The following is a 15,443-nucleotide window of genomic DNA, read 5'->3' as shown; positions in this document are numbered from 1 at the left end:
GTCTTCACTATTATTCCACAATGTAGAAAATAGTTTACATTTTATTTTTTTTAAACCCTTGAGTAGGTGTCCACACATTTGACTGGTAGTGTAGATACATTACATTTTATATTCCTGACATTGTTTGTTCTGTTATTTCTTCATTTCCTTCTTTTAATTTATTTTGAGATTTGTGTATATTGTTTTGTATTGCTAGATATTACTGCACTGTTGGAGCTAGAGAAGTTGTATGTGTGAGGACAGCGTGCAATTTTTATGCATATGTCACATTATGTGGCTGTGAGAGACTTCCATTTAGGTGAGTGAATTCACACGCGGGTTCCCCTCTCCTCCGTTCACTTCGCGCACCCGTGAAATGGAATCGATGATGGTCTATTTGCACTTCATCACGAAGTGATAACCGCCGCTTTTATTTATTGCTGCACGGACCAATTCATTAGACTGGCTAGCGAATTGTCAATTGGAGGTAACACCACACATTTATATTATGCGGGTCACACTCAGAGTAATGAGGGGAGCTTTTGTGTATTTCCCCACACACATGGATTGCTACACAGTAGGTGTACTTTTCTGAATTCCAAAAATGATGTGTGTGTGTGTGTGGACATGCCTGAGATAATACAACATCTGGTTTATAGATTCTGGGTGTTGTAATACCTTCTTTAATGTTGCACATATTATTGGGTCTATTGTACAGCCTCCTATTATTGTATAGGTAAAAGTAACGGATTCAGGGTTGAAAAGTAGTCTCTCCACCTCAGTAGCTAGTGTAGAGTTTGTCCTTACCTGCCGATTTTAAAAAAGTGAGTCTCATTCTCGCACCCACTTCAAGAATGAAAGTAGCTTAGCCAGGAGTTTACAGTCGTTCCCCTAAGCCTTGACTAGTGGTTTCATTTAAAGAAGAGATGAGCGAGAGGAAGAGAAAATGAGAGGGAAAAGGAAAGAGAGAGCGCACGCGTCTGAAGTCATATGCCAAAAAACATTGATTGCGTTCTAATACAATCGATTAACCGTGACCAGCGTTTTATGAGAGTGATAAGGTTACAATTCCGATAAGACCCAACCTAATATAAACCAGACACCATGCCTATTTTTATAGTCAAAGTGTTGTGTAATATGTTCTCCCTGAAGATAGGACACACCCGAGGCCTAAAATAGGACCCGATCAAAGAAACAGAGACGCTATATAGGCCTATGTGAGAACATATTGTTGCTTTTGATGCAATCATGCCTCTTCCCTGTGTATTTGCTGATGGTGTCGAATACAGACAGCCGAAAGTGCATAAACGCAGCAGCGCATGTTTCATTTGTGTAGGCCTACTACCCCAGAAACCCTCACTCCATCCTCTTTCCGTCTGACTGGCACACGTTCGGGACCACATCCTGTTTGCTGGTTGGATTATACTGGGAGGTGTGAATATACCAGCCCAGTCGAATATACAGCGAGAAGGGGGAGCAGATAGCCTGGCAGATGTGTACCAACCGGTTACAGGGCGCCCCCAACACCACCTGTTCCACATCACGGTTTTATGTACACTGATCAAATGGCAGAGGTCGACAACGAGGTCACTACAATTTCAGTCCCTCTTTTACGCACGCACATTTAACCCGCTGTGGCACCTGAGAGATGGATTTGTTTGGTAATATGCCTGATGTCCTTAATTATAATTTACATTCCAGTCTCAATCATTTCTGACTCGAGTGTAAATGTCGTGAAACAAACCAGAACAAATGCGCTGAATGGAGTATGGACATCCTGTCTCCCGCGCTCTCCTTGGACCACTGCTCGCTTTATCAAGTCCAGACATCGAGACGGAATTTTGTTTCTCAAGAACAACTCAGAAAAAAGGAAAGTTGCTCACTGATTAGTTCACTTTTATAGAGCGTCGTCAGAAATACGATGACTCATTTTATTTTACCCTTGATAAAATCCTTAATATGACTCTTGGAGGAGGTGGATATTATTTAGCCTAATGATGGAAAAAATAATAACATGCCAGTGATTGAATAGTCATGCCAGTGTTTATAAATTAAACTTATACATGATGAAATATAAATCGGTCATATTCAGCACTAATCATCTACACTGACACATTATGAGGTCAATTGAAACCAGGATGTGTCTCGGGGAAGAACCTTTTGCTGCCTCCAATTTGGTTCTTAATGGCAACTGACAGAACAACAAAACGGTAAGGGATGATGTCTTTATAGCTAATGTTATGCTGATGTTGATAATGATGGTAATAAGACCAACCAGGCCTACATGACCTGGTGTTGTCAGGCTAATTCTTGTGTTACTCCTAGCAATGGAAAGTAGAGAAAAGCCACTCAAAATGTAAATGCCGGTCTGGTTAGAATTCATGTTTATTCATGTATAAACGCTCGGAATCAATACGCATACACTGCCGAAACGGCTAAATGAAAGTGGACGGGGGTGCGAATTAAATTGGTGCTCCTGGTTGTCTTTTTCTCACAATCCATTTTCGAGGGTTCCCTAGATGGAGAGTGTGAGTCTAATTATTGCCATCCATGCAATTAGCGACCAGAAGCCATTGGCATGGAAACGTGGGGAGGACGGGGACACAACACCACTTGTCTTTGACACCTCGGATCCAACTGTGATATCTCTCACTTTAGGCTTGTACAATTGCGTCACTCCAAGTCGTCACTGTAGCAGCCTGCTGTATATATGTGATATTATATAGTAGTTTAGGCCTAGTCTTGATTCTCTAATGTTACCAGACCGTTGTGTCCGTTATAGTACTCGGCCTAAACGTTGGCACCAAAATAATAACTCACTGACACCTACAGTACTGTATGTAACGTTCAGGGTCTATGTGGTTCTGTTCTTCTCTACAGCTGTTCCCGTGTTGCTTACAGATCTGCTCCCCCCTCGATAAGCAAACACCAAGCTTGAATCCCACCCCGACAGAAACCTCATTACTGAGTGCCTTTGAATTCTGCATTACCCCTTCTAATTTTGTTTATAAGAGTGAGATTACTTCCACACTTTATTTTAAGCGGCTTTGGAAAGTTGATAGTTCTCAAGAGTCGAGAACCCAGTGATAACTGGCCGCAGTACACACATTTTTATTCCTGCGGTAAATACCTCGACCATTAAACATCAACACAGTCATCAAGATTAGTGTTTCGGGGGGCGACAGTGTAACAGCGCATTTGACTCACAGACCAACCGTCTCTTCCGAATTATTCCACTGATACTGACGCAGTCTTTTGTGCGTAATTATGTTCCCTGAAGATGCGTGACAAGTAGCACGTCAATGAATTAAATTATTGGCCCAGCCCAACTCGGTGGACTTCTTGTTTTCTCCTCTCCACGGGTACAAACGGCTCTTCCCGTGATTGATGGTTGTTTTAATTTGGTGGATTTTTTTAAATTTTTACAATGTGATTTAAAACTTGGGTGGTCTGACCAAATGATTGGATTGTCCTTTCCAGAACATGCAAAAAGCAGAAAAAAAGAGAAAACAGAGAGATCATGGAGAGACAAGATGGGGCAGAGGGAGAAACACACACACACACACACCACTGGATAAATGTACTTTACCACTTGTCTTTGTGACCCAGTGTTAACACTGGTAGTGTCCCTGCCACTGACTCCCACACCTCACATCCTCACACACACCGCCACCACCCGTATCAACCCTACTGTCCTACCATCAACCCCCACACCAGAGTGTGGGACCCCCAGTGAGAAATCCTCCTCCTCCTACAGACAGCCCGGGCCCAGCCCCAAACCTCTGGGGGTTGTGTAGCTGAGAGGAAGCCCAGCGTCCTGGGGAGAAAGTAAACTACTAGGTCACAATCACACTGATGAGAAAGTCACAGAGTTCCTCAGAGATGAGAAATTAGTCATCCAAAGATCAAGCTCATGCAAAATGGTTTTCTCCTATCATAAAGCAGAAGAATGGCCCTTCCATCTCACAAGTTTATCCCAAATTTGTGACACAGTGTCATCACCAACCTTATAAAAACCTATTTGTAATGTGATGTGGTAGTAGTTTGCTCCTATCACCAGCGGGTAGAGGCCCATCATTGTACAAGGTACAATCCCATCTGTCCTCCACATGTTACTCTGCCCAAGCCCCCTTCCCCTCTTGCCCAGGATGGCAAGCTGCTCCTGGGCTGAGGCTGAAGCCTAGACCTGGGCCTGCTTCGGCCAAGGAGGCCAGAGTGGAGCAGGACGACCCAAAACTGGACACCAGCCCCGAGTCAGAATCTGACATCGCCAGCTCCTCAAACTTCTGGATGACCGCCCTAACAGACTGGAAGGGCATGTCTCTGCGCCAGCGACCCCCACCAGTGGACGCGGCGGACGCTCGGCTGAGGAAGATGTGGGGTGGAGGGGGTAGGCCACAGCGGAGCCTCAGCCTGCCCTGGCCCAGCCCCAGAGCGGGACGCACCCCAGCGTTGCTGAAGCGAGTGGGCAGTAAGGGCTCCCGACAGCTATCGTACACAGTGGAGAAGGACAAGCCCCGCCTTTCAAGTCACCAGCCGCAAGCATCGTCCAATGAGCTCACTCCTGTATGGAAAATAGGAAAGGAACTTATGTCTTTAAATATTGTGCGAATAAACATTGCAATGTCATTATGAAACGGGGTGGTCTTTATGTCCAACTTTTTCTGCACTCAACAAAGCTACATAGTTGTTGCCTCGTTTGGCCTGACTAAAACATGTTGATTGGAGCAGGAACAAACTGGCCCCCAGGCACCCACAGTGTTTCCCCTATATGCATTTAGTAGCGGCAGTGCGTGGCAGCCGTTTGTACTTAAAAACAAAAAGTTGTTATATGTATGCCCCAGGAAGACCCCATGAAGACTGTAGTTGTTAGTTTACTATGGTATAAAAATCGTAGTAAGAAAAACAATATACTATAGTAATTACTGTAGTATTTTTGCAGACTGTAAAATACTTGTGGAACCCTAATGGACAAAACATTTAAAGAGCAAATTTTCCATAACCTATACAGTAGGTAAGTAGAACTGAGGTCTGAATGGACAGTCAGCTTCTGCTCTTTTCTATGTAGGGAACACAATAATATTGGTGCCACCCATAAGAGAGAAACATCTCTCACTTATGGGTGGAACAAATTGGGATATAGGAGGGGAATGTGCTGGGTATATGCAAATGAAATACTGTAGTATATACTATAGTAATTACAGTAGTGTTTTTGCGAAGATTATTGTAGTATTTACTGGAGTGTTTGTGGTCTGTAGTATACTGTAGTATTTACAATAGTATACTACAACATTCTATAGTAAGTACTGTAGCATTCTATAGTAAACCATAGTATTTTTTTCATGTGGGATAGGCACGAGTGAGCAATAATATGTAAAATATCAATGCTGTTCCCATCCCATGTTCGGTCGACAGTGCCAGTCATCCTGGTCAACAACCACTAATAGGCATTTGGCCTGACTCTCTACAGTTAATGATGAAGCTGCACATTTCTGTCATATTTGATTCAAATCAACAGATTGTTTATGGCTTGTTGCTGGGCCAAATTATTAGAGTTTCTGTTGTTTACAGAGAGCAGATGTCAATATGCTTTGTAAGCCAAAATGAAATTGTTAAAGAAATTATTTAATTGTTAGTGGTTCAGCCAAGCGCTGGGAAATCCATGCTGACATCCTGTTCACCACCAGGCGGCACCACAGAGCAGAGTTAAAGGACGTGAATGAACTTTATGTAGGACAGAGCCTGTGTCATGTATGTCCTAGGGACAATATTATGAGTGTGTGGGAGTATTTGCACAAGACTGCCTGTATGTATTTGTAGGCTACAACCGCCACATGATTATGTGTAAGAAATGTAGCCCATCTGTCAGTAGAAATATATCAGCATGCCAGAGGCTAAGAGTATTGTAATCAAAGCAGTGTTTTTTACTTGTTCTGCCACTACCATTAACTCATGGCCAGGTGGAGTAGAGTGCACATCCTCACCTATCCTATACAGAGTGCTGTTGCAGACATCCTCCTCCCAGTAAAACTGACCCCTGACGATGACCACGTCCCCACACACCTGAGGGAGGAGCTGAGGGGAAGACTCCTGGGATACTGAACCAGTGACCCTGTTGCTATGGTGATGAGAGGGTAGTGACGGAGGGCTTGGTCCGTGGTAGGTCACAGTGAGGGAGGAGGTGGAGGGATGGAGCAGCAGCAGAGGGATCCAGGGTGAACGTCAGACCTGGGAAAGGAGAGATTAGGACAAAAGAGAAGGTGAAACCTGATTTACTCTAATCAGGGGCATTGTAAATAATAAGATGTGTATTTGTACTCTTCTTCTACACCAGTAAAGGATGCTGAGGGGAGGATGGCTCATAATAATGTCTGGAATGGAGTAAATGGAATGGTATCAACCACTTGGTTTTTATGTGTTTCATTTGATACCATTCACTCCATTCTATCCATTATTATGAGCCATCCTTCCGTCAGCAGCCTCCACTGTTCTACACAGTATATCAATACATTCTTGGATAAAGAGTATTGCATTGGACTCACTGACAGACTGTTCCATCTCTTCCTCTTGTAGGTCTATAGCACCCTCCAGTGGTGAGCCTGTATCCATGGATACACAGAGAACAGAGAGTTAAAACAGCCCACAAAACAGTTGGCGCCCTTTAAAGCATGTAGGGATGTAAGAATGCCAGATTATCCTTGACCCATTTATTCTCACTTTCCCATGACGTTTACCAGTATTTAGAAGAACCAGAAACCCAACACTGAAGAAACAGAGTAACCACAACAACAATAACTATCTGGCATGCCTCCCAGTTTAAACCTGGAGCCTACAGAATGTGTCTGACCTAGACTAACTGCCAAGCACAGGAGATTGGTGGCACTTTAATTGGGGAGGACGGGCTCGTGGTAATGGCTGGAGCGGAATGGTAGCAAATACATCAAACATATGGTTTCTATGTGGTTCATATGGTTTCTATGTGGTTCACATGATTTCTAAGTGGTTCACATGGTTTCTATGTGGTTCACATGGTTTCTATGTGGTTCACATGGTTTCTATGTGGTTCACATGGTTTCTATGTGGTTGATGCCATTCCATTTGCTGTTCCACCCATTATTATTAGCCGTCCTCCCCTCAGCAGCCTCCACTGCTGCCAAGGTGCCATTTCACTCACCATATGCAGCAGTGCTCTGGTCCTTGACATCCCCTGTGTCCCTGACGAATGGATTCCCCTGCAGGTGGGATTAGTGGGGTGGGAAAGAATGGGAAGGTGAGTCAGGGAGTGTTCAGTCACTGGGTCACTTGGAGGGTGTGACCTATATTAATCTGAAGATTGAATAGGGCAATGGGACAAGATTGAGCAACCATAAGACTTGTGTGCCTCTCACTTGTCTAAAACAAAGATGTCTAACTATCCTACCTGAAAAGAAAATAAGCTTCCTTACCTGTGAGAAGGCCTTCGTCCCTCCTTCCGCCTGTTCCCCAGCTCTACTGGCTGTCCACCCAGGGGTCGGGAGGCAGGCAGCAGGTGGCAGAAGCCCACTCCCAGCATGGCGGCTCCACAGGGTGGCAACAGCAAGGGCACAAAACGGCACACATAGGGGGACTGATAGAGCGGTGGTGGGCAGAACGGGTGCCACCTTGGGAAGCATGGCACACCCCTTCCTCACTTAGTACACATCACCCTGCCCCCTCCCCACGCCCGACACAGCACCCACACAGGGTATGGGAGCATGGTAGGAGAAGGGCAACGTCAAAATCATGATGAATGAACCTTTTATTCTCCCTTCTGTTCCTCCTCTTGTTCCTCCTCTTGTTCCTCTTCCTCACCCTGTCGCTTGTCGTTCTTTTGTAGTGTTCCGTCAAGACAGGGTGGTGTCTTTAGCATTATTGACAGATGTTGAGTTCAATGCATTTATAGCTCAATATCATCCTATCACCCTTGTCATGCAATTATTTTTTAGTCTTCACCAAAACAAAGGTCAGCATAGTCAACATGTACTGTTGACGATTCAAATAGTGAGGGGGCCATCCCTGAATCACGTATTTTCTATGGGCTGATGCAATGTAACATGTAGCCACAGTATCCTATTAACTATTATTCCGAGAGCCTTGGCCAACACAAAAGACACAAACGATCCTCCTCAGAAACACACAATGAGGAGAGATCCCCACTGTACAGTCATCCTTTTCTAGCACATATCAAAGAGATTTTTCCTCAACAGATCACAAAGATACCTAACTCTGGTAAATGAAAGATCCTCTTCTTTAACAGACCAAACATGTCCCCCACATAGATGGATGATACAGCAGGCTGCATTCACAGAGGGCTCCACTCGATGGAGGGTGAGACGTTAGACATATTCCTGTCCTTTTCTCCCACCTCGATCTTCCATCTATCTCCATCTGCTGATGTTGAGCATGCTGTGCTACGTAGGTTGGCAAGGCAGACAGACAGCAAGGCAGCCTTTTATTGGACACTGCTTGGCATTGCCATGGTTATGGCTTTACGTAAAGACACCAGTAAGGCTGGCCCACTGAGCACACACACACACTAGGGATTAATGTAATGGTCACACACAGACATTAATTTGTCATGCAAACCTTTTCCTTAATCTTCCCCTCTCTCCGCGTCTCCTGCTGTACTACATGAATTATCTGAAAGGGTTTTTGCTACATGATGGGAATATAAAGATCTGCCACAGCTCCATCACCGTGGTTACACTTTGTCTCCATATGGGCTGGTGGGGCCATTGTTCCTTGGGCCACTCCACAACACCAGGGCCAGCTCAAAGTGGGCTTCTGGGGTGAAAGTGTGGAGGACGGAGGAGGGGTAGGAGGAGGATAGAATGGAGACAGGACAATAAAGAGGGAGCTCAGTTGGAAGAGCATGACGCTTGCAATGCAAGGACAGTGGGTTTGATTCCTAGGACCCCCTGTAGGTAAAAATGTATGCACCCATTTGGATAAAAGTGACATTCATATATACACTGCTCAAAAAAATAAAGGGAACACTAAAAGAACACATCCTAGATCTGAATGAATGGAATATATATGTGCTGACAACAAAATCACACAAATTATCAATGGAAATCAAACTTATCAACCCATGGAGGTCTGGATTTGGAGTCACACTCAAAATGAAAGTGGAAAACCACACTACAGGCTGATCCAACTTTGATGTAATGTCCTTAAATCAAGTCAAAATGAGGCTCAGTAGTGTGTGTGGCCTCCACGTGCCTGTATGACCTCCCTACAACGCCTGGGCATGCTCCTGATGAGGTGGCGGATGGTCTCCTGAGGGATCTCTTCCCAGACCTGGACTAAAGCATCCACCAACTCCTGGACAGTCTGTGGTGCAACGTGGCGTTAGTGGATGGAGCGAGACATGATGTCCCAGATGTGCTCACTTGGATTCAGGTCTGGGGAATGGGCAGGCCAGTCCATAGCATCAATGCCTTCCTCTTGCAATAACTGCTGACACACTCCAGCCACATGAGGTCTAGCATTGTCCTGCATTAAGAGGAACCCAGGGCCAACCGCACCAGCATATGGTCTCACAAGGGGTCTGAGGATCTCATCTCGGTACCTAATGGCAGTCAGGCTACCTCTGGCGAGCACATGGAGGGCTGTGCGGCCCCCCAAAGAAATGCCACCCCACACCATGACTGACCCACCGCCAAACCGGTCATGCTGGAGGATGTTGCAGGCAGCAGAACGTTCTCCACGGCATCTCCAGACTGTCACGTGCTCAGTGTGAACCTGCTTTCATCTGTGAAGAGCACAGGGCGCCAGTGGCGAATTTGCCAATCTTGGTGTTCTCTGGCAAATGCCAAACGTCCTGCACGGTGTTGGGCTGTAAGCACAACCCCCACCTGTGGACGTCGGGCCCTCATACCACCCTCATGGAGTCAGTTTCTGACCGTTTGAGCAGACACATGCACATTTGTGGCCTGCTGGAGGTCATTTTGCAGGGCTCTGGCAGTGCTCCTCCTTGCACAAAGGTGGAGGTAGCGGTCCTGCTGCTGGGTTGTTGCCCTTCTACGGCCTCCTCCACGTCTCCTGATGTACTGGCCTGTCTCCTGGTAGCGCCTCAATGCTCTGGACACTACACTGACAGACACAGCAAACCTTCTTGCCACAGCTTGCATTGATGTGCCATACTGGATGAGCTGCACTACCTGAGCCACTTGTGTGGGTTGTAGACTCCGTCTCATGCTACCACTAGACTGAAAGCACCGCCAGCATTCAAAAGTGACCAAAACATCAGCCAGGAAGCATAGGAACTGAGAAGTGGTCTGTGGTCACCACCTGCAGAACCACTCCTTTATTGGGGGTGTTTTGCTAATTGCCTATAATTTCCACCTGTTGTCTATTCCATTTGCACAACAGCATGTGGAATTTGCTTCCTAAGTGGACAGTTTGATTTCACAGAAGTGTGATTGACTTGGTTACATTGTGTTGTTTGTGTTCCCTTTATTTTTTTGAGCAGTAATATATATATATATATATATATATATATATATATATATATATATATATATATATATATATATATATATATATATATATACACACATACATACATACATACATACATACATACATACACACACACACATATATATACACACACACACAGTGGGGCAAGAAATTATTTAGTCAGCCACCAATTGTGCAAGTTCTCCCACTTAAAAAGATGAGAGGCCTGTAATTTTCATCATAGGTACACCTCAACTATGACAGACAAAATGAGAAAAAAAATCCAGAAAATCACATTGTAGGATTTTTTTATGAATTTATTTGTAAATTATGGTGGAAAATAAGTATTTGGTCACCTGCAAACAAGCAAGATTTCTGGCTCTCACAGACCTGTAACTTCTTCTTTAAGAGGCTCCTCTGTCCTCCACTCGTTCCCTGTATTAATGGCACCTGTTTGAACTTGTTATCAGTATAAAAGACAGCTGTCCACAACCTCAAACAGTCACACTCCAAACTCCACTATGGCCAAGACCAAAGAGATGTCAAAGGACACCAGAAACAAAATTGTAGACCTGCACCAGGCTGGGAAGACTGAATCTGCAATAGGTAAGCAGCTGGTTTGAAGAAATCAACTGTGGGAGCAATTATTAGGAAATGGAAGACATACAAGACCACTGATAATCTCCCTCGATCTGGGGCTCCACGCAAGATCTCACCCCGTGGGGTCAAAATGATCACAAGAACGGTGAACAAAAATCCCAGAACCACACGGGTGGACCTAGTGAATGACCTGCAGAGAGCTGGGACCAAAGTAACAAAGCCTACCATCAGTAACACACTACGCCACCAGGGACTCAAATCCTGCAGTGCCAGATGTGTCCCCCTGCTTAAGCCAGTACATGTCCAGGCCCGTCTGAAGTTTGCTAGAGAGCATTTGGATGATCCAGAAGAAGATTGGGAGAATGTCATATAGTCAGATGAAACCAAAATATAACTTTTTGGTAAAAACTCAACTCGTTGTGTTTGGAGGACAAAGAATGCTGAGTTGCATCCAAAGAACACCATACCTACTGTGAAGCATGGGGGTGGAAACATCATGCTTTGGGGCTGTTTTTCTGCAAAGGGACCAGGACGACTGATCCGTGTAAAGGAAAGAATGAATGGGGCCATGTATCGTGAAATTTTGAGTGAAAACCTCCATCAGCAAGGGCATTGAAGATGAAACGTGGATGGGTCTTTCAGCATGACAATGATCCCAAACACACCGCCCGGGCAACGAAGGAGTGGCTTCGTAAGAAGCATTTCAAGGTCCTGGAGTGGCCTAGCCAGTCTCCAGATCTCAACCCCATAGAAAATCTTTGGAGGGAGTTGAAAGTCCGTGTTGCCCAGCAACAGCCCCAAAACATCACTGCTCTAGAGGGGATATGCATGGAGGAATGGGCCAAAATACCAGCAACAGTGTGTGAAAACCTTGGGAAGACTTACAGAAAACATTTGACCTCTGTCATTGCCAACAAAGGGTATATAACAAAGTATTGAGATAAACTTTTGTTAATGACCAAATACTTATTTTCCACCAAAATTTGCAAATAAATTCATTCAAAATCCTACAATGTGATTTTCTGGAGTGTGTGTGTGTGTGTATATATATATATATCCGTCATACCTCTCAGGAAGGAGACACGTTCTGTCTCCTAGAGATTAACGTACTGTGGTGCGAAAAGTGCAAATCATTCCCAGAATAACAGCAAAGGACCTTGTGAATATGCTGGAGGTAACGGCAACAAAAGTATCTATATCCACAGTAAAATGAGTCCTATATCGACGTAACATGAGAGGGCGCTTAGCAAGGAACGAGCCACTGCTCCAAAACCACCGTAAAAAAGGCCAGACTACGGTTTGCAATTGCACATGGGGACAAAGATCGTACTTTTTGGAGAAATGTCCTCTGGTCTGATGGAACAAAAATAGAACTGTTTGGACATAACGACCATCGCTACGTTTGGAGGAAAAAGGGGGAGGCTTGCAAGCCGAAGAACACTAGCATCATGTTGTGGGGGTGCTTTGCTGCAGGAGGGACTGGTGCACTTCACAAAATAGATGACATCATGAGGTAGGACAATTATGTGGATATATTGAAGCAACATCTCAAGACATCAGTCAGGAAGTTAAAGCTTGGTCGCAAATGGGTCTTCCAAATGGACAATGACCCCAAGCATACTTCCAAAGTTGTGGCACAATGGCTAAAGGACAACAAATTATGGTATTGGAATGGCCATCACAAAGCCCTGATCTCAATCCTATAGAAAATTTGTGGGCAGATCTGAAAAAGTGTATGTGAGCAAGGAGGCCTACACCCCTGACTCAGTTACACCAGCTCTGTCAGGAGGAATGGGCCAAAATTCACCCAACTTATTGTGGGAAGCTTGTGGAATGCTACCCAAAACGTTTGACGCAAGTTAAACAATTTAAAGGCAGTGCTACCAAATACTAAGTGAGTGTATGTAAACTTCTAACCCACTGGGAATGTGAAGAAATACATTTAAGCTGAAATAAATCATTCCCTCTATTATTATTCTGACATTTCACATTCTTAAAATAAAAGGTGTGATCCTAACTGACCTAAAATAAGGAATTGATACTTGGATTAAATGTCAGGAATTGTGAAAGAGTTGAAATGTATTTGGCTAAGGTGTATGTAAACTCGGACTTCAACTGTGTATATAAAAACTCAGCAAAAAAGAAAGGTCCCTTTTTCAAGACCCTGTCTTTTAAAGATCATTCATAAAAATCCAAATAACTTCACAGATCTTCATTGTAAAGGATTTAAACACTGTTTCCCATGCTTGTTAAATTAACCATAAACAATTTAATGAACATGCACCTGTGGAACGGTCGTTAAGACACTAACAGCTTACAGACGGTAGGCAATTAAGGTCATTGTTATGAAAATGTAGGACACTAAAGAGGCCTTTCTACTGACTCTGAAAAACACAAAAAAAGATGGTCAGGGTGCTTGCTCATCTGCGTGAACGTGCCTTAGGCATGCTGCAAGGAAGCATGAGGACTGCAGATGTGGCCAGGGCAATAAATTGCAATGTCAGTACTGTGAGACGCCTAAGACAGCGCTACAGGGAGACAGGACGGACAGCTGATTGTCCTCGCAGTGGCAGACCACGTGTAACACCTGCACAGGATCGGTACACCTGAACATCACACCTGCAGGTACAGGATGGTAACAACAACTGCCCGAGTTACACCAGGAACGCACAATCCCTCCATCAGTGCTCAGACTGTCCGCAATAGGCTGAGAGAGGCTGGACTGAGGGCTTTTAGGCCTGTTGTAAAGGCAGATCCTCACCAAACATCACCGGCAACAACGTCGCCTATGGGCACAAACCCACCGTCGCTGGACCAAACAGGACTGGCAGAAAGTGCTCTTCACTGACGAGTTGCGGGTTTGTCTCACCAGGGGTGATGGTCGATTCGCGTTTATCATCGAAGGAATGAGCGTTACACTGAGACCTGTACTCTGGAGCGGGATTGATTTGGAGGTGGAGAGTCCGTCATGGCCTGGGGTGGTGTGTCATCGGACTGAGCTTGTTGTCATTACAGGCAATCTTAACGCTATGCGTTACAGGGAAGACATCCTCCTCCCTCATGTGGTACCCTTTCCTTCAGGCTCTGCTGCTCATTCTGTGCTTGATTTCCTACAAGACAGGAATGTCAGTGTTCTATCATGGCCAGCGAAGAGCCCAGATCTGAATCTCATTGAGCACGTCTGGGACCTGTTGGATCAGAGGGTGAGGGCTAGGGCCATTCCCCCCAGAAATGTCCAGGAACTTGCAGGTGCCTTGGTGGAAGAGTGGGGTAACATCTCACAGCAAGAACTGGGAAATCAGGTGCAGTCCATGAGGAGGAGATGCACGGCAATACTTAATGCAGCTGGTGGCCACACCAGATACTGACTGTTACTCTTATTTTGACTCCCCCTTTGTTCAAGGACACATTGTTCCATTTCTGTTAGTCACATGTCTGTGGAACTGGTACAGTTTATGTCTCAGTTGTTGAATCTTGTTATGTTCATACAAATATGTACACGTTAAGTTTGAAGAAAGTAAACGCAGTTGAAGTTTCTTTTTGCTGAGTTTACACACACACACAAAAGTTTGGACACACCTATTCATTCAGGGGGTTTTCTTTATTTTTACTATTTTCTACATTGTAGAATAATAGTGAAGACATCAAAACAATTAAATAACACATATGGAATCTAGCAGTAACCCCCCAAAAAAGTGTTAAAGAAATCTAAATATATTTTATATTTGAGATGCTTTCAAGAAACCACCCTTTGCCTTGATGACAGCTTTGCACACTCTTGGCTTTCTCTTAACCAGCTTCATAAGTTAGTCACCTGGAATGCATTTCAATTAACAGGTGTGACTTGTTAAAAGTACATTTGTGTAATTTCATTCCTTCTTAATGCGTTTGAGCCAATCAGTTGTGTAGTGACTAGATAGGGGTGGTACATAGAAGATAGCCCTATTTGGTAAAATACCAAGTTCATATTATGGCAAGAACAGCTCAAATAAGCAAAGAGAAACGACAGTCCATCATTCATTACTTTAAGACATGACGGTCAGTCAATCCGGAAAATGTCAAGAAGTTTGAAAGTTTCTTCAAGTGTCGTCGCAAAAACCACCATGCACTATGATGAAATTGGCTCTCATGAGGACCGCTACAAGAAAGGAAGACCCAGAGTTACCTCCGCTGCAGAGGATAAGTTCATTAAAAAGTTACCAGCCTTAGAAATTGCTCAGCATATGTGGGAACTCCTTCAAGACTGTTGGAAAAGCATTCCTCATGAAGCTGGTTGAGACAATGCCAAGAGTGTGTAAAGCTGTCATCAAGGCAAAGGGTGGCTACTTTGAAGAATATAACATATTTTTATTTGTTTAACACTTTTTTGGTTACTACTTGAT

At 44.4% G+C, this 15,443-nt stretch overlaps 1 pseudogene across 1 annotated transcript; it reads right to left on the bottom strand.

Moving 5' to 3' along the window:
- Positions 1–2,346: 2,346 nt before the first annotated feature.
- LOC118944066 (uncharacterized) lies at positions 2,347–6,588 on the bottom strand (annotated as a pseudogene). Its single transcript, XR_005039370.2, has 3 exons — positions 6,522–6,588; positions 5,964–6,207; positions 2,347–4,543 (listed from the first exon to the last, which is right to left on the bottom strand). The product of XR_005039370.2 is annotated as an uncharacterized LOC118944066 (transcript).
- Positions 6,589–15,443: the final 8,855 nt, after the last annotated feature.

This window comes from Oncorhynchus mykiss, chromosome 24 (genome assembly GCF_057628025.1).
Source record: "Oncorhynchus mykiss isolate SJ-2025 chromosome 24, ASM5762802v1, whole genome shotgun sequence".
Classification (NCBI taxonomy): Eukaryota; Metazoa; Chordata; class Actinopteri; order Salmoniformes; family Salmonidae; genus Oncorhynchus; species Oncorhynchus mykiss.
This window is presented reverse-complemented; position numbering and strand designations above follow the sequence as displayed.